Source organism: Scyliorhinus torazame, chromosome 21 (assembly GCF_047496885.1).
Source record: "Scyliorhinus torazame isolate Kashiwa2021f chromosome 21, sScyTor2.1, whole genome shotgun sequence".
NCBI lineage: Eukaryota > Metazoa > Chordata > Chondrichthyes > Carcharhiniformes > Scyliorhinidae > Scyliorhinus > Scyliorhinus torazame.
The window spans coordinates 17,135,299-17,154,442 of NC_092727.1; the positions used below are offsets into that span (position 1 = coordinate 17,135,299).

The window sequence follows — 19,144 nt, forward strand, 5'->3', positions numbered from 1 at the left end:
TCCCGATTACAACTGCGTGTTAATTACTACTTGAAACGTGTTAAAAGGAATTTTGTTTATAATAAACAATCGTTCTTGAGTTTATTGAGAGTAAATCGGACATCTAAATTTATGGCACTCCTGCGGAGCAGTGGGGCTAGATTATACGCACTCTCCTCCCACCCTGGTTGTAACAATTATTTCTACCAATATGAATCACCTCGTACCTCTTTGCATTGAACGTCAACTACCTGTCTGCCTATTCCACCAAGTTGTCCATGTCTCTTTGTGGTTCTACATATTTGTCCTCGCAGTTCACAAGGGGGTTATTTTGTTACTATAATTAGTTGGTTTGTTGAAATACAAATGTTCGGGGTTGTTTGTGAGCAATTTTTGAATTAAACGTTCATTTAAATTTGTCAGATCCTGGTCATCATTTGACAGATGTTTATCAGCTTGCCACTCCAGAACTAGACCTGTCCCTAGCCTAGTTGCTACACACCAGCATCTACCTGACAATGTCGGAAACTGCCCAGGTGTGTCGTGTCCACAAATTCAATCAGACCAATTACTGCTCCATTAGTCGACTCTTATTCATTAGTAGTCAGAACTGGCATCGACAGTGGCATTAATTTGCTCAATGATACTCAGTTTGAGGGTGGCGCAGTGGTTAGCACTGCTGCCTCACGACACTGGGACCTGGGTCCGATCCCAGCACTGTGTCACTGTCCGTGTGGAATTTGCACATTCTCGCCACTGTTCGCATGTATGTAGTCTCACTCCCACAACCCAAAGATGTGCAGGGTAGGTGGATTGGATACGCTAAATTGCCCTTAATTGGGGGAAAAAAAGAATTGGGTACTCTAAATTAGTTTTAAAAATGATGCTTAGCTTGGTTTCCATCAGGGTCAGAACGATTGCTTCTGACATGAAGCAGCATTTGACTGAGTGCAACATCCAGTACGTGAACAAAATTGAATCAGTTAGGTTAAACTGGTTTTAGTCTACCTAGCACAAAGGAAGATGGTTGTGGTTGTTGGAGGCCACTCATGTCCGTCTCACCTGCAGGAGTTCCTCAGGATAATGCCCTAGGCCCAACCATCTTCACCTGCTTCATAAGTAACCTTCCCATCAAACATAAGGTTAGAAGTGAGGTTCATTATGGTGACTGTACAGTGTTTAGTTCCAAGCTCAACTTCAGGTACTGACGCAGTCCCTGCCACATGCATCAACATGTGGACAACATTCAGGCTTGGCCTGTTTAATGGCAAATAACATTTACAAAGTGCAAATGCCAGGCAATGACATCTCCAACAAGACAATCCCCTTGACAATCAACAGCATTCCCAACATAGAGTCCCCGACTATCAACATCTTTGCGGGGAGCACACCATTGATCAGAAAGTAGCTGGGATACCCATATAGATATTGTGGCTACAAGAGTAGGTATGAGTCTGGGAATTCTACAGCAAGTAACTCACCTCCTGACTAAACATCTTACCGCCTACAAGGACAAATCAGGAGTATGATGTACATTTTAAAAATGTCTTTTCTTGGTTTACGCTATCTTCCAAAATGTATTGGGACTAGACAAAATGCTCAAATCCTTGTTGGGGTGGGCCTTGTCTTCAGTGGCACAGATACTTTTGGGAGATCTCCCACCCTGATGGTGCGGTGTATGCCGGCGGATGTTGGCTGCATACGATGATATTAATCCATTTGAATGTCTCAGCTCTGAGGTGCAACTCAACAAGCCTGTGGACGCACTGTTCAAAACAGAGATAAATGAAGTGGACAATTCTGCATGGAGCTGCTCCTCCAATCACTAGTAAGCCCATCAGCAGCAAATGCAGGAGAGAATCATTGTGATTAGAGGAGCAGCAATTGTATGCAGCTGAAAAAGAGAGGCTTTCAGAGTGTGCAAAGAGACACTACCTGCCAGGGGGAGCAGACGCCCCCTAAAAGAGTCAAGATGGCAGAACGGTGGTTAAAGCAACAGCTGGACCAGGAAAGCTGGACTGTTAGACAGGACAGGGAGAAAGACCCAAACCTCTCAGCATTTCAGTCTCCAAGCCATGCAAGATCGGGTGGGTGAGTGAGGAAGTCAATGAGTGAATGTGTATGCGTGCGAGAGAAAAAGAGAGTAAATGAGAGTGCATGTGTGTGTGCAAATGATCATGAGTGAAAGCACCTTCCAAACTTGTGACCTTTACTACCTCGGACAAGGAACACCATCACTTGAAAGTTCCCCTTCAAGCCACGCTCCAACTTGACAATAAAATTAATTCCAGTGGTTTCCATTATTATGGCCTTGTTGCAATTTTCAATCGTCTGCAAATCTGTACTCCTTGCTCCTCTACCTCATTTAGACTCTTTATTCCTACTATGAATATATAACCCGCACACTTAAAAGCAACCTTTCACGAAAAACTGAGTCAGGACGTTGAGGGTTCAGGTTCCACTCCAGAACTGAAAATCAAGGTGGATACTCCAATCCAGGTGGAATATTTCTGTCCGAGGTGTCTTCTGTCCTCTCAGATGAATACAAAACATTCCTTGGCACTATTTGAAGAAAAGCAGGGACAATCCCTATTGTGTACTATGCAATATTTATCCTTAATCAACATCATAAAGAACAGATTATCAGGTCATTATCACATTGTTGGCTGTAGGTTCTTGCTGTGTGTAAAATGGCTGCTGCATTTCCAACATTACAACAGTGACTATACTTCCGTAGTATTTGATTGATGGGCGGCATGATAGCACAGTGGTTAGCACTGTTGCTTCACAGCACCAGGAGGACCTGGGTTCCCGGCGCTGTGTCACTGTGCGGAGTCTGCACGTTATCAGTGTCTGCATGGATTTCCTCCGGGTGCTCTGGTTTCCTCCCATAAGTCCCGAAAGACGTGCTTGTTAGGTGAATTGGACATTCGGAATTCTCCCTCGGTGTACTCGAACAGGCAATGGAGTGCATGGCGACTAGGGGATTTTCCACAGTAACTTCATTGTAGTGTTAATGTAAGCCTACTTGTGACACAAATGAAGATTATTATAATGCACTTTGGGATGTCCTGTTAAAGGTGCAATGTTTTGTCTTCAAATGCCTGGGCATATCAGATCAGGTGATCTACTCTTCAGCTGATCTGACCTGAAAATGAACAATATCATAAGCTATGTATAATATTTCTCTCCTCACTCCACCTCAGTCGGCCAGCTTCGCTTCCAGACTGTATTTGACGCCAACACAATGGATACACAGAGCAATCTTGGCATCCACTTTTAATGTGCATTCAAGTGATACATCACCGCCAGTAACAGGTCAGGCAGCTGCCAGCAAGAAAGATGGACCTGCTCAATTGTTCACAGTTAAGAAAGGAAACACTGGAGCGTTCCTGCATTGGTAATGGCAACTTGTGCAAACAACTGTCGCAATGTGAATGTACTCTAGCTGAACAGTTGTTTGACTTGGGAGCAGCAGGGATTCTGGTTGGAATGCAGGCTCAGGTTTAAAACTTTTGTTCTTGTATTCATTGCCCGGGGAGGATGCAGCAGTGGCGGAGCGGAGCAGAGTCGTTTTTTGAGCAGACTGGGAGGCAACACCAGGTTTGGGCTCAGGTAAAGGCGGTGGCGGCAATGGGTTTAGGGTCCTGAGGTGAGAGGAACCGGGTTAGTAAAGCCCCCTTTAATCAGGCATCAGGATCCCAGCATGTCTCCTTCCACCCCCCAAGTTACCCTTGTAAACCATTTCAGAGGGCATTTAAGAGTCAACCGCATTGCTGTGGATCTGGAGTCACATGTAGGCCACACCAGGTACAGATGGCAGATTTCCTTCCCTAAAAGACATTAGTGAACCAGATGGGTCGTTGCAACAATCAACATGATTCCATAGTAATCAATAGACTTTCAATTCCAGACTTTTATTGGATTAAAATTTCACCATCTGGTGGGATTTGAACCCAGGTTCCCAGAGCATTAACCTGGATCTCTGGATTACTAGCCCAGTGACAATACCACTATGCCACCATCGGCCTGTTGTATTAAAAACTTTAAACCAGACAGCTGCCATTAAGACAGTTGATGTTATAACTGGACGGGAAGATCCCAGAATGGAACCCTGGTTCAAAAACTGACGTTTGCTTTCCCCCAAAAAAGTGGACAGGATCGCCAATTAATTTTAACAAGGAAAATGCATTTAAACATAAAGTTTGATTATTGTACAATATTCCTTTTCTTCGTCTTTTTCTGAACAAATACAGATTTAAGGATTAACCTGGATAACAAAGTGCATCTTAAACTACAATGGTCTCATTAACACAAAGTTCCTTTTAAGCACACAAGATGACTGTAGTCAAATACACACTCTGCTTTGAACCCAAGTTAGTGTCTGTGGTTTTCTCCTCAGGATCACCCCAGATTGTCACAACTGTTTCCAATTCCACTCCCAAAAACTCACTTTAAAAAATCTTCTGCCTTAATAATGCTTTCGGGTGGCAGTTTGCATTCCGAAATCCAGTCCGAGTTTTACAAATGACTTTTAAACAAAGCTTCTGCTCCACTTTTAACAATGAATCCAGTCGTGTTTCAAACCAACCCCGTTAGAATTTATTTGCCTTGATTGCTCACAATTGCTTTAACTCTCGATTCCCAAATGATATTAAAATGACATAAAATGTTTAATCTACCTCTGAAGTCTGCTGTCCCCCTTAGTTCCTGCGACTGTCTCTTTAACTCAGAATTCTTCTGAAAAATACCTTGGTCTTTATTCACTTATCTCCAGACTTCTTAGACACTCTTTCAGTCTCAATTCTCTGGTTATCTGCACTGTAGTGTTGTATAGGAAGACTGCTTCTTTGCAACTCCATTGTCCTGTCCAGTTTCTCCTAGCATAGTTGAGAACTGTTCTCTCCTCAGTGACCAGGGGCGAATTTCTCCGGTATCGGTGCGATGTCCGCCGACTGGCGCCCAAAATGGGGCAAATCACTCGGGCATCGCGCCGCCCCAAAGGTGCGGAATGCTCCGCATCTTTGGGGGCCGAGCCCCAACATTGAGGGGCTAGGCCGGCGGCGGACGAATTTCCGCCCGGCCAGCTGGCGGAAAAGGCCTTTGGTGCCCCGCCAGCTGGCGCGGAAATGACATCTCCGGGCAGCGCATGAGCGGGAGCGTCAGCGGCCGCTCACGGCATTCCCGCGCATGCGCAGTGGAGGGAGTCTCTTCCGCCTCCGCCATGGTGGAGACTGTGGCGAAGGCGGAAGGGAAAGAGTGCCCCCACGGCACAGGCCCGCCTGCGGATTGGTGGGCCCCGATTGCGGGCCACGCCACCGTGGGGGCACCCCCCGGGGCCAGATGGCCCCGCGCGCCCCCCAGGGCCCTGGAGCCCGCCCGCGCCGCCTTGTCCCGCCGGTAAGGTAGGTGGTTTCATTTACGCCGGCGGGACAGGCATTTTAGCGGCGGGACTTCGGCCCATTTGGGCCAGAGAATCGCGGGGGGCCCGCCAACCGGCGCGGCGCGATTCCCGCCCCAGCCGAATATCCGGTGGTGGAGAATTCGGCAACCGGCGGGGGCGGGATTCACGCCAGCCCCCGGCGATTCTCCAACCCGGCGCGGAGTCGGAGAATCTCGCCCCTGGTTCCAACTGCTCTAGCTTCAAGTTAAAACTAAGAACAAAGGAAATCCCTTTCCTCTGGAAGTGGCCTCCTGCTACTGAGCACCGACTTCTATTTATTCTTCACACTGTAGCCCTCTCTAACCCAATCGATACCTGGATGGAACTTAACCAGCGTTCTCACATACACACACCATTGTCCAGCAGGAATTTAACTAGGTTTTACCCTTCAAGGCACAGAAACATTAAATTAAACCCACCTAAAACTGTACCTTATTTCTAATGTTTACCAACACAAATAGAATTCTCCTAAAACTACCTTTTGTTTTCCGAACATTTTGGAACACTGATACATAACTGATAGCACTAATCAGCTCCATCTTGGCCCACGCTGCCAAACTCTTCAGTTTATAGATTTCTTTGGAGGGTAACATGAATAGCTGGCCATTGACAGGCAAAAGTGCTGGAAACTGTGTACCCGACTGTCCTTCAAATCCTTGATAAACTCAGAGATGCATCAATATGGCTCTTGAGAATTGCCCACCTTTTGGCCTGAAGGAATAGAGAACGTAGAGAGTTTGCACCATTCCAAAACGTTATTACCTCTTTGCAACAAGTAGAATCAACGCCACACAAATTTAGAGAATGGCAGCCACAAGGCGAGAAGATGTAAAGGATGATTTTTCCTCCAGAGATTACTCAGAAATGTTGTTGTAAGGACCAGAGATTCTACAGGTGCTGTGGTAGCCCTGATCGCGAGTCTTCAAACGGAATATCATTGTTACTTAGAAATTTTAATACCATAGCCAAACTTTCCTTGCCATTCTTCCTATTGTCATCGACAAATGAATAAAACAGTTCTTGAATTTGCACTTGTCGGAAACACTAGTTAATTATCTTAAGACTTTGCTTCGTCTGAGACCTCTGGTGTGGTCATCACTAAAAAATACATTTTCACATTCACTTAAGATGAAAGAATTGAACATCATGGTAGAGAGACGAATAAATTCATTTTGTCAATATTTTAAATATCTGAACTTTCCTTATTTCTGAGCTTTAGGGCAGCACGGTGGCACAGTGGTAATCACTGCTGCCTGTGGCACTGAGGACCCGGGTTCGAATCCCGGCCCTGGGTCACTGTCCATGTGGAGTTTGCACATTCTCCCCGTGTCTGCGCCCCCACAACCCAAAGATGTGCGGGGTAGGTGGATTGGCCACGCAAAATTGCCGCTTAATTGGAAAAAGTAATTGGGTACTCTAAATTTATTTATTTTTTAAAAATTGAGCTTCTTTCACCTTAAGTTACATGTTCATGAAGAACCAGATTTTGACGAGATAAAGGTTCACATTAGGCCCAAAAACTTATTAACATCACCTATTCTGTTTGACGCACCCTGAAAGTACTCTTTCTCTCCTTTATATCAATGTCAGATTTGCCTGCCAAGTGCATTTCCAACTGGTCCCATTCGAAATAACACTTTCTGATATGTGCTGAAGGTGATTATAGGGTTGTCTCCATGGGGGATCTTACCAAACCCATAAGTTCCTAAGGAAGAGGTACTGGCTACTTGAGTTACCTTTGCAGCAAACAGGGAAACAAAACAATGCACCTTTATGAAGTCGAAAAACCAGTCTGCCTAATTTCATAACGTCACCATTTAGTCTTTTCACTTGGAACATAGATAATTGAAATGATTGGCCACTATAGAGTCTGAAGAGTCTTGATCAGACTGTGATTGAGGATTTTGTTAGATGAGAGCATTAGAAAGCACACTTGTATAAAGAAACTGTGGGGGGTTGCAACCAATAACATCCCTTCCAACGTTGTTTCATCGTTTTCCGTATTTGTACCACCTTCATCTTTGATTGCCAAATAGATTGAAACTTTAGACAAAAGTTTGCCATGACATTTGTTTCATTTAGTGCTCCTGTTGTCAACTTGAAGCAATGCCCTGGCGCGCTTTCCCGATTCGATTTCTCTTGCAAGTCTCTCGTTCCTTTTCTGTGTTCTAGATTTGTGATAGTATCCACTTCCAGACATCATCCTGCACTCATGGATTTCGAATTAAAGCTTCACAGTTCACAGGCCCGTACTGCAAACAATCAAAGCAGTGTCACTACACAATCTGATAATTCAAATCAATGATAGAAAGGACACAAAACAAGTTGAATTGCAGCAACAGCCAGAAGGAATAAGGCAGCAATTAAGCTGCAAGTAGTTTTTGATCACACTACGTAGTGGTGGAGGCAAGAGAATGTGGGGCTGGAAGGAGCGATGTCCTTTATGCTGTTGAACTTGTGTTCAGCTGTTCAAAGTCAAGAAGAGAGGATGCAGGTTAAAGCTTTGTGCTCTAAAATCGTCAGATCGTTGTTACTCACTGGTTAATGTCATGATCTGCCTTTTCTGGGAAACAGTAGGTGCGTGCTACTCACCCTCCCTCACCAATAGGACACCCAGCTATCGGCCACATCAGACGTGTGTGCATGTGCCGCAAACTCCATTTTGGAAACTCACGTGGCGACACACCCAAAGATCCAATTTTGCCCCCAATCCCTGTGCCTGGTCCCGTCTGTGAATCTTGCCAAGTCTAAATTGGCTGCCAGAATTCTGTACATAACAACACTGATTACAAAGCTACTTCACAGCAGCCTGGGGGTGCACTTTTGTGAGGTTGTGAAAGGCACGCTATAAACCAAATGGCAGACAAAGTGGAACCAGGGCCACACCATTGAGGGTGGTGGTCAGGGACAGCTCTGTGGTGGTAAACCTAACCCAGATGCACTCGGTGCTTGACCTTACCTTTCAGTCCAGCTGTGAAGGCACTCTACAGCAGAAAACGTGGAACCAGAGCCAGAGGGAGGACGTCAGGAAGGGCTCAATATTCATTCATTACCTACATCGGAGAAACACAAAAAGTTAGAGACGTGTGTTTGACTATTCTTACTTAAATGATCATTTATCTGAAACATATGTTTTCCTTTTGATAGCTGAGAGGTCCAATGAAAGCATGGATTAAAAACTATGGGGTAGAAATTAATCTCGAGGCGTAATAGTGAAATGGTTCAACTACATCTCACTTGCAAGCCTATTACAATCAATTTGGGAGAGGAATTGCCCATGATTGCGGGTGCAGCAGGAAAGTGAGTAATGGCACATCAGTACGACCGCTACACGATCTGTGCAGTTGTGAAGGAAGCATAAACATCACATCCCCCGGTGGAATCGCGCAACTGCTAAACCAGAGCCGTGGCAACATTTCAAATGTATTTCATTTACATTCAGATGACTGTCTGCCTCCTGTTGTGCTCAAAAATCTTGGTATTGCTGGCGACAGGTTCCCTTCTTGCCCAGTGCCCACCTCGTCCTCGCGGCCGCCCCGACATCACTGCACCCCCAGCATCCTCACTGCTCCTCTTAGAAGAGTATTGGGCTGGAGAGTTTCGGGACGGAGGGCCAGGTACTGCAGATATTGGAGAACAACTAAGAGTCATTCAAAGGAGGCATTGCTGAACCGGATGCAGAGTAGGAGCACAATTTTGATGCACCCTCATTCCAGCAATGGTGGAATTGACACTTGCACTGCCACTGGACACCGCATGTCGTCTTCTTATTGTGCGCTGCCTCTTTGTATCAAATCTCCCTTTGGTCGTCCTCGCTGCTTGACAGATGGCAGCTGTCTACAGTTGTTTTGTGATTGGGTTGTTTCTGAAGCGGCAGATGTTTGTGCACCAGTGCCCACTGCTGTGACCAGTGAGGTGCCTGGCTCTCCCAGTCGAACAGGACATGGAGATGATGCCTCTTCAGGTGAAAGAAGTGGGGCCGGGCACCGGCAGGCATAAGTATGGTCCATCAGCTCAGTAGGCCAGGAGATAGGATCCAGTGTGAAATGACAGAGAAAGAGAACATCTCAGGGGAGGGAAGTGGTGCTGAGTACAGACAGGCGTACGTATGGTCCATCAGCTCAGTCAGCCAGGGGATAGAATCTATCTCATCCGGCGATGATGGCATGAGGCTGATGGTGGCCGGACCTTTTGTGAACTGTGCAGGAAAATCAGCATGATTTGAAATGTTAGGGCTATCTCCATTCAAAGGTGCCTCTCGCCAATTATTTGACCCTGCACCTTCATCAAAGCATTTAATTTTAACGGGCAGTCCTTGTTGCCAGCAGTGATCCTGACTTTTAAACCACTCCAATTTCCCCCAGAAATTAATCTGATGATCTAGGCTGTCCAGTTGCTGCCAAAAATCCACAGTTCCACTCTGAATAATGGTGCGTCCCAAACTCCGCAATCGGTCTGAAAGTAAGCGGCATTTTTCATTCATGTCGAGAAGCCTTGGCTGATCCTCTCCAATTGGAATGGCAGCTGCCACATCTGCTGCTGTGCGTGGCAGAGGTGCTCGCCAGAAACAGTTGTGAGCGAGTTGCTCCATAGACAAGCCGAGATGCCTCTGCACAGCAATAGAATGTTTGCGAGGCAACAAAGTCTCAATGGAGAATTTGCAGCAGTCGGTAGGTTGGCGGTCATGCATCTGCCGTGTGTACTGCTTGGCAGAGAATGCAGTCACTGAACCTACAGCTCGTCATTCACTTGACTGAGGTGACGACTATCCTGATGTTTCAGGTTCACAGTGTGGCTGGCAAATCCTGCAGAGATGGACTGGAGATTAGCCGATGCCTCTGCAACATGCTTGAAAGAGGCTCTCTGGAGGAACCTTGAATAGGAGCATTCCTTATAGAGGACCTTATTATGGAAAACCAGAGTCTCACAGACTGAATCCATGCTGTCACCCCGTGCTTTGAGCTGGGTCTTTAGATTTCTGATGTCACGCCGCGTTACAGTCTTATTGAATCTTAGCTGGATGTAATCCTTCAGCTGCTTGTTCCCGGTCTGCAGCTTGACCAACTCTTCAACCTTCTTCCTTTCATCCTGGTTCAGTTGCCGCCTTCTGGCATATAAGTGTAAACATTGTGGATCCAGGACATGGCCGCTATGTACAAGATGGTAGGCAGTGACACAAAGCCTATTCTTGGTCCCAACAAACTTTACTGTGATGAAGGCTTTACAGCCCATGGCGAGGTACTTGAAACATAATGCAGAAAATTAATGAGCACCCCAGAGATTAAAATACATACATCTCAGTGTTGCGAGTTCAAGCATCGCAAACCCCCAGCTGAACCTTGTCCATCCCTATGTGTGTAAGTGTCAATGGTTAACATGCGGGCCCTCCATCACTCAAAATTCTTCCCCAGGCCATGAGGAGAAACCTGAACCCTGTTTCCAAACAGGAACAAACCTCCCTAACGTACTGCAGCATCAGCAGCTCAACAACTAAGAGCTGAGTTCCTCAGCACACAGGCCCTCACTGTAGACGTGGCTGTGATGTGATCATGTTGTGCTCTACAAACACCCATGTTCTACTCATTAATCCACATAACTAAAATCCATTTAATGTTTAGTGTTCCTTTTAGGAGGTCGGTTCGCTCAGTTGGCTGCGCGGCTGATTTGTGACGCAGGGTGACGTCAACAGAGTGGGTTCGCTTCCTGTAGCGGCTGAGATTATCCATGAAGCCTTCTCAACCTTGCCCCTCGCCTGAGGTGTGGTGACTCTCAGGATAAATCATCACCAGTCAGCTCTCCCCCTCGAAGGGAAAAGCAGCCTAGGGTCCTCTGGGACTTTGTGTTCCTTTTAAACTGCTGGATCTACAGTTCATTGACTCCGTACGTCTGCATGCTCTGCGCTCTCTGATTTCACTGTTCACTCAACCCAGAGTCACTAACCCAATGTCCCAACCATGACTTTAGGGAAACCACCAAAATCTTCCATGCACATGCCCTCCAATCAGATACTGCTCGCAGTCTTGCCACAGATCTGCTCGGGTCATGGTGCACAAAGCCAAAATGATATAACCAATTGGAAACCCAAATGGGTGATGGAAAAAAAAATAAGTTAAGCTACGACCCCTTGTGATCACCAAATTCTCACGTTGCAGACAAACCTCCCAATAAGACCACTCTGCCAACATTGATGGCAACATCAATATGGAACTCCCAACTGCTAGATTAAAAATCTTTGTTCGAGAAAGAAATGCTGGAAAATCTCAGCAGGTCTGGCAGCACCTAAGAATTAACTGAGAACCCAGCAGAGCTCTGAAGTTTCATATGGACTTGAATTGCGAACTCTGTTTTTTTCTCCACAGATGCTACCAGACCTGCCGAGTTTTTTCAATATTGTCTTTTTTAAACTTCAGATTTCCATCATCTGTGGCATTTTGCTTTAATCTTCCTTTTCAAATGGACCAAAGGAGCTACAAAGATGGCAGATTTTTACAAGGGTAAACAGAAACTCATTGTGGCTTCCCTGGAGGTGCGAATAGTTCCTCAAATCTGAGAGAATGGGAGCAATTAACGGCTGGAAAATTCTAAAGGTTAAATACCTTGGCTAAAAAGGCAAGTGCTCCCTCTTGATTTCCCCGTGTTCCCATTTTCTCTTATTTTATTATTTTTGATCCATGGACCCATAAGGTCCACGGCACGGTAGCACAGTGGTTCGCACAGTTGCTTCACAGCTCCAGGGTTCCAGGTTTGATTCCCGGCTTGGGTCACTGTCTGTGCGGAGTCTGCACGTCCTCCCCGTGTCTGCGTGGGTTTCCTCCGGGTGCTCCGGATTCCTCCCACAGTCCAAAGATGTGCTGGTTATGTGGATTGGCCATGCTAAAATTGCCCTTAGTGTCCAAATAGGTTGGGTTGGGTTACGGGGATAGGGTGGAGATGTGGGCTTGGGTAGGGTGCTCTTTCCAAGGGCTGGTGCAGACTCGATGGGCTGAATGGCATCCTTCTGCGCTCTAAAAAATTCAATAATCGGAATGTGCCTTTAAGCAGAGGACTCAAGCTGAAGCAGCCTGCTATCCAGGACAGCATGTTCCAGGTTTTGTATTTTTAAAATAAATTTAAAGTGCCCAATTTTTTTTCCAATTAAGGGGCAATTTAGTGTGGCCAATCCACCTACCCTGCACATCTTTGGGTTGTGGGGGTGAGACCCACGCACACATGGGGAGACTCCATGCTGACTCCATGGACTGTGACCCAGGGCCAGGAGCGAACCTGGGCACTTGGCGGCGTCAGGCAGCAGTGCTAACCACTGCGCCACCGTGCCCCCCCCTCCCTCCAGGTGTTATATTTTGGAGTGTGGAAAGCAGATCCGTCAGCGCCGAGTGAATATTTGGAGTAAGTAAGTTTGATTGGCTGGGTGGCAACTTGTGGGTTGGCCAGGGACAGTGTTTCGCCTGCCAACAGTCAGTAATTGGTTCCTACGTGATGCTTCTGAGAGAGCTGGGCAGAAGTGATTCGACCTTGAAAGGAACTCTCTCTGCTGAACAGAAGAACTGCTTAATTGTTCTAAAACCAGTGAGTGTTTAGCACATCTTCACTATAAACTAGAAATGATCTTGAATCTACAGAGTAAATAGACAACCTTGCTAGAGAAAATCCTTAAGCCTAGAAGGAAGTACCACAACGAAAGCTTGCACTCCAGAAAGGTGGGGTCATGGGAGGACAAAGACGAAGGTAGGACAAAGACGAAGGTAGTCTGAAATCCACAGTGAGTCTGCAGAAGGAGTCCAGGCAACTGCAGAATTAGTGAGGAACAGGAAACCTCTCTATCTCTCCCCCCAAAAAACAAATCCACCTGAAAAAGACAAACACCTACTGGTCGACTGCAGAAGACATCACAGATGCTAAACCGAATCTCAAGTCTCAATTATTTCACTTTGGAAAGAAGGAATTCAAGCAGTGAGCCAATTATATCTCAGACTCTGCTTTGAAATCTCATCTTTAAGCATCTGTTCTTTTCCTTTAGCTGCATACATTGACTTAAATACATTTCATCAGTAGTTTTGCAATAAGCTAACATTTATCTTGTTAAAGACTAAAGCTCGTCTGCTGGGTTATTTTTAAATTCAGCCATTCAAATTAAAAGGTGCAACATACACAGGCACTCCAATTCTTAGCTCACTGACCACTTTAAGGAAACGCCTTTTACATGTTTCATGACACAATTTAAACCGGAGAAACAGACACTAGAAATTAAACAACTTTAAAATGAAACAAAATTAAGTGGGTGACTTAAAGTGAGGACTTGGTATCTTCCCTGCTGCACTTGTAAAGGACTCCAAATTCAGTAGTGCCAATTCTCGAGGTGCTTTGCACACCGGTTTAGAAGTAAAGAGGTGTCAATCCGACTGCCAAGCATCTTTAGTGGGCATGGCTCACCATCCACTACTGCATCCTGGAGGCAACACAGACAGTATGTCAGGGAGGGATTGCATGCAAGTTTTGTGGGCAGAGAATCTCAACATGGGAGTATACCTGGTCGATAGCTCCCCTCCACGACCCAGTCACTCACTATCAAAATTCTGATGTGGAGAAGCAACATTATTGAGCAGTGATTAGGTTCCAAAGCAAGGGTTCTGTTACATCAGTTGCTGCTGATTCCAACAGTCAACAAGTGTTTTATCAAATCAATTCTTACAATACCAAGTTAAAGTCCAACAGATTTATTTGGAATCATGAGCTTTCGGAGCATAGCTCCTTCATCAGGTGAGTGAAGAGGTAGGTTACACAAACACAGCATATGTCGACAAAGCCAACGATGCAAGACGATACTTTGATTGGATTGGATTTGTTTATTGTCACATGTACCGAGATACAGTGAAAAGTATTTTTCTGCGAGCAGCTCAACAGATCATTAAGTACATGGGAAGAAAAGGGAATAAAAGAAAATACACAGTAGGGCAACACAAAGTATACAATGTAACTACATAAGCACCGGCATCGGATGAAGCATACAGGGTGTAGTGTTAATGAGGTCAGTCCATAAGAGGGTCATTTAGGAGTCTGGTGACAGTGGGGAAGAAGCTGTTTTTGAGTCTGTTCGTGCGTGTTCTCAGACTTCTGTATCTCCTGCCCGATGGAAGAAGTTGGAAGAGTGAGTAAGCCGGGTGGGAGGGGTCTTTCATTATGCTGCCCGCTTTCAAACTGCTAACCATCTCCATCTCGGCCCCGTTGATGCTGACAGGGGTATGTGCAGTACTCTGCTTCCTGAATTCAATGACCAGCTCTTTAGTTTTGTTGGCATTGAGGGAGAGACTGTTGTCGCTGCACCACTGTACTAGGTTCTCTCCCTTCCTCCTGTATTCTGACTCGTCGTTATTCGAGATCAGGCTCACTATGGTCGCATCGTCAGCAAACTTGTAGATGGAGATGGAGTTGAATGCCAGTCTTTGCAGGTAATTAGTTCTTTACAGGTCCAGATGGTGCAACTGGAGAGAGGAATAATCACAGGTTAAAGAGGTGTGAATTGTCTCAAGCCAGGATAGTTGGTAGGATTTTGCAAACCCAGGCCAGATGGTGGGGGGTTAAATGTAGTGAGACATCAATCCAAGATCCTGGTTTAGGCCGTACTCATGCATGCGGAACTCAGCTATTAGTTTCTGCGTTGTTGTGCATCCTGAAGGCTGCCTTGGAGAACACTTACCTGGAGATCAGAGGCTGAATGCCCTTGACTGCTGAAGTGTTCGCCTACTGGAAGGGAACATTCTTGCCTGGTGATTGTTGCGCGATGTCTGTTCCTTTGTTGTCGTAGCATCTGCATGGTCTCGCCAATGTACCACGTCTTGGGGCATCCTTGCCTGCAGCGTATGAGGTAGAGAACATTGGCCGAGTCGCACGAGTATGTACCGCGTACCTGGTGGGTGTTCTCACGTGTAATGGTGGTATCCAGGTCGATGATCTGGCACATCTTGCAGAGGTTGCCATGGCAGGCTTGTGTGGTGTCATGCTCACTGTTCTCTTGGGTAGTTTGTTGCAAAATCCTACCAACTGTTCTGGCTTGAGACAATTCACATTTCTTTAATCCTCTCTCCAGTCGCACCGTCTGGACCTGTAAAGACTTAATTACCTGCAAAGACTCGCATTCAAAGTATCATCTTGTATCATTGGCTTTGTCTATATATGCTGTGTTTGTGTAACCTACCTCTTCACTCACCAGATGAAGGAGCTACGCTCCAAAAGCTCGTGATTCCAAATAAACCCGTTGGACTTTAACCTGGTGTTGTAAGACTGCTTACCCCAGTACCCACCCCAGTCCAACGCTGGCATCTCCACATCATTCTCAAATCAAAGCAGAGCATATAGGGCCAGCACAATGCACTTCAGGAAACCTACCAACAGCGGCACGGACCTGATTAGATCTCACACCAGTGTAGCGGATGCGTGGTTGCTCATAGTGGACACAGTGCAGCTTCACTGAGGCGTACCTAAAGTGGCTGGGAACTTGGATTCGCTGTCTCTTGGTCTCTGTCTTGAGTGTATGGGGGCTTACTTTTTGGAATAAATTATCATAGAATTTACAGTGCAGAAGGAGGCCATTCGGCCCATCGGGTCTGCACTGGCTCGTGGAAAGAACCCTACCCAAGGTCAACACCTCCACCTTATCCCCATAACCCAGTAACCCCACCCAACACTAAGGGCAATTTTGGACACTTAAGGGCAATTTATCATGGCCAATCCACCTAACCTGCACATCTTTGGACTGTGGGAGGAAATCGGAGCACCCGGAGGAAACCCACGCACACACGGGGAGGACGTGCAGACTCCGCACAGACAGTGACCCAAGCCAGAATCGAACCAGGGACCCTGGAGCTGTGAAGCAATTGTGCTATCCACAATGCTACCGTGCTGCCCCCGTTTCCTGTAACCACAATAACTTACATTTGAACAGCAGCATTAAACGCAGTGAAACAGCGCAAGGCTCATCACAACACGTACCTGCCATTTTACCTGCTGAAACTTCTCCAATTTACTGCTGAAATCCTCATAAGTCTCGAACTCCAGGGTTAGGCAGGTGGCGAGGAACTGCTCAGTTGTATCAACTGAAGTAGCCATCAGGAAGGCTGCAAATCGATCAGACGGGAAACATGAGATGAGGCGTACACAGGGCACTTCATAGAAACAGAAGAGAAGTGAAATGGACCATCAGGCTGGAAAACCATTCCTGGCCCAGGAGCATATCGTAGGCAGGTAAAGCTGATAATGCAGGAGCGCACAGTTGGGAGTTGGGCAACAGCAACCCGAACCCAAATTTATATTTAAAAACTCAACATGGCAATAGCAGTGAGAATTTGGTGGAAGGCAGAATTTAAAAATACAGTGAATGGAAGTGGATTCAACCCTGATTCAAAATCCTTTCCCAACAAATAACATCAGTCTTAACTCTGAAAGGTGGCATCAATTAATCAGTTGTTGGAACTCCTTTCCTGATGGTTCAGCAAGATGACACTGCGCAGGTGCAATGACCGGCCACGCGTCCTAGTCCGCACATGCCTCCAAAACGTCACTTATGCCGGTCCAATCGCTGACAGCGGTCGTCGGTCCGCGCATGCGGAAACCGCAGCGCCACCCCGCCATCTCGGCGGCCATCTTGGATTTTGGCGGCCATGGCCATAGACGCCCACACGCCGCAATGTTCCTTCCACCAGCTGCGCAATATGATGGCAGCCCTTGGTGACACTCTGGAATGGCGGCGGTTACTTGAAATTGTGTGGTTCGCGTCCAAGGCCGTGGGAACGCGGGGGGGGGGGGGGGGGGGGAGAAAGGGACGCGTGCGCAAATCGGACGGAGCTCTGGGCGCCGCGCGTGCGCAGTTTGGACGGGGGGGGGGGGGGTGGGAGGGACGGCGTGTGGGTGCCGCACGTGCGCAGTCAGCATCTGAACGGAAGTTCCCTCGCCCCGCCCCCTCGGGTCGCCATGGCAACGGGCACGCAGGGCGGGGGAGGGGTTGCCACACTGGATGCAAGCGAGCGCCAATTCCGCTTTTATCTCTTTCTAAATAGAAGCCGCTGATTATAACATTCAGCGGCTCGCGGGTGAAACGTTGCGGGAATGTTTAACGTGAGTGGCCGACTTTTTGAATTTATTTCCAGACAAACAGACACAGACAGTGCCAATCAGAGCTGTCCAGTGGGCCAGTTAGCTGAGGGAGGGAAGATGGTGGGCAACAGCTTGGTGCTGCTTTCTCTCACTGTTCGCTAAAAGGATGATAGTCAGACAAAAACGCCGGCTCTGAAAATAGCTTTTTGTAGTTTAATTGCAGTCAGCAGTAAACTGGTTCACAAACATGCGGTGGTTAGAGGTTAAACACTATAATAATAATCTTAATTATTGTCACAAGTAGGCTTACATTAACGCTGCAATGAAGTTACTGTGAAAATCCCCTAGTCGCCACATTCCGGCGCCTGTTTGGGTACACGGAGGGAGAAGTCAGATTGTCCAATTCACCTAACAAGCACGTCTTTCAGGACTTGTGGGAGGAAACCGAAGGACCCGGAGGAAACCCACGCAGACACGGGGAGAATGTGCAGACTCCACACAGTTAGTGACCCAAGCCAGGAATCGGATCTGGGACCTGGCGCTGTGAGGCAACAGTGCTAACCACTCACGGTGCTACCATGCTGCCCACGGCAGCTATTTCTTTAGGTCATTGGGTCTTAGTTTCGGCTGTTGGAGTAGCACAGATGCAGCATTTTCATTTTGAAGGTTGATTGAAATAAGTCCCAACATTTGCTGTTATGCTTTACCAGATAAATTGGTCAGTATTAATTTGAATGGCATTGATCGAATGAAGGGCATTTTCCAATCTTTACAACTAATAATAATAATTGTTATCAGTGTCACAAGTAGGCTTACATTAACCCTGCAGTGAAGTTAATGTGAAAATCTCCCAGTCGCCACACTAAGGCACTTGTTCGGGTAAACTGAGGGAGAATTCAGAATGTCCAATTCACCTCACAAGCACATCTTTGGGGATTAATCACCCTCTTCCTTCGAAGATTGGGTTGAAGTTTTGTTGAGGCTGTCAGTTGAAGTGGTCGTTGTTGGGGTGAGATCATGCCTTGGACAGCGAGTGCTTGCCAGCGGGTGATTTAACCCTTGTGCTTGCAAAGGTTGTTTTTACCCGATATGCGCTTTCCAGCAAATAATCCTTGAATCCTAATGCAAGAAACCTGATTGTTTTTTGCCCCTATCTGCAATATGGTTCACTGATGCCCTGGCAGGGATTAATCAAGCTAGTGCAGTCTGAGCATTGAATATGCTCTATATGATTTAGTTGCACAAAGTCAGTAAGGTAATCTTTAGTCTTAATTTTAAAATTCTTCTCCAATTTTTGCCCCTTCAGTTGTGAAGGCAGCTTATTGCTGATATGCAGTTTCACAAGTTGATGGTAACCTGATAAATGTCTCACTCAAATGGCAGTTCACGTTGAGTGTTGGCAGTTTTTATGACTGGTGAACTGACTTCCTCCTATTTCAATACATAGCCTTGTAATGTCTAACTGTTTCATAAGAATGCAGGAATTTTTTTAACATCAGGAAATGCCAATTTTGCCTATTTATTATAATAAATCTGATTTCCCTCAGAATGGAATCACATGTCAAAAGGTAAACTGGTGCATTGCTCTGTTTGGTAGATGTGCTTTGAACAAGTGACCACAGCCAGCAGTAAAAA

At 46.4% G+C, this 19,144-nt stretch overlaps 1 protein-coding gene and 1 long non-coding RNA gene across 4 annotated transcripts in view; one reads left to right on the forward strand and one right to left on the reverse strand.

Moving 5' to 3' along the window:
* Positions 1–3,877: 3,877 nt before the first annotated feature.
* On the reverse strand, positions 3,878–17,214 carry LOC140398207 (uncharacterized). Of its 2 annotated transcripts, XR_011937436.1 has the most exons (4): positions 16,854–17,214; positions 16,409–16,533; positions 8,382–8,475; positions 3,878–7,674 (listed from the first exon to the last, which is right to left on the reverse strand). It is a non-coding gene; the product is annotated as an uncharacterized lncRNA (long non-coding RNA). The 2 variants fall into 2 exon arrangements; XR_011937435.1 differs by having other exon boundaries at positions 16,409–17,213.
* Positions 17,082–19,144, forward strand: part of dixdc1b (DIX domain containing 1b) — a 156,984-nt gene continuing 154,921 nt past the window's right edge. Inside the window, exon 1 of one of the 2 annotated variants that reach the window (XM_072486582.1) lies at positions 17,082–17,178. The gene's annotated coding sequence lies outside the window, so the exon portion shown is untranslated. Of the gene's footprint in view, positions 17,179–17,374; positions 17,531–19,144 lie in introns of those variants that run through there. The other variant, XM_072486581.1, reaches the window with a different exon arrangement.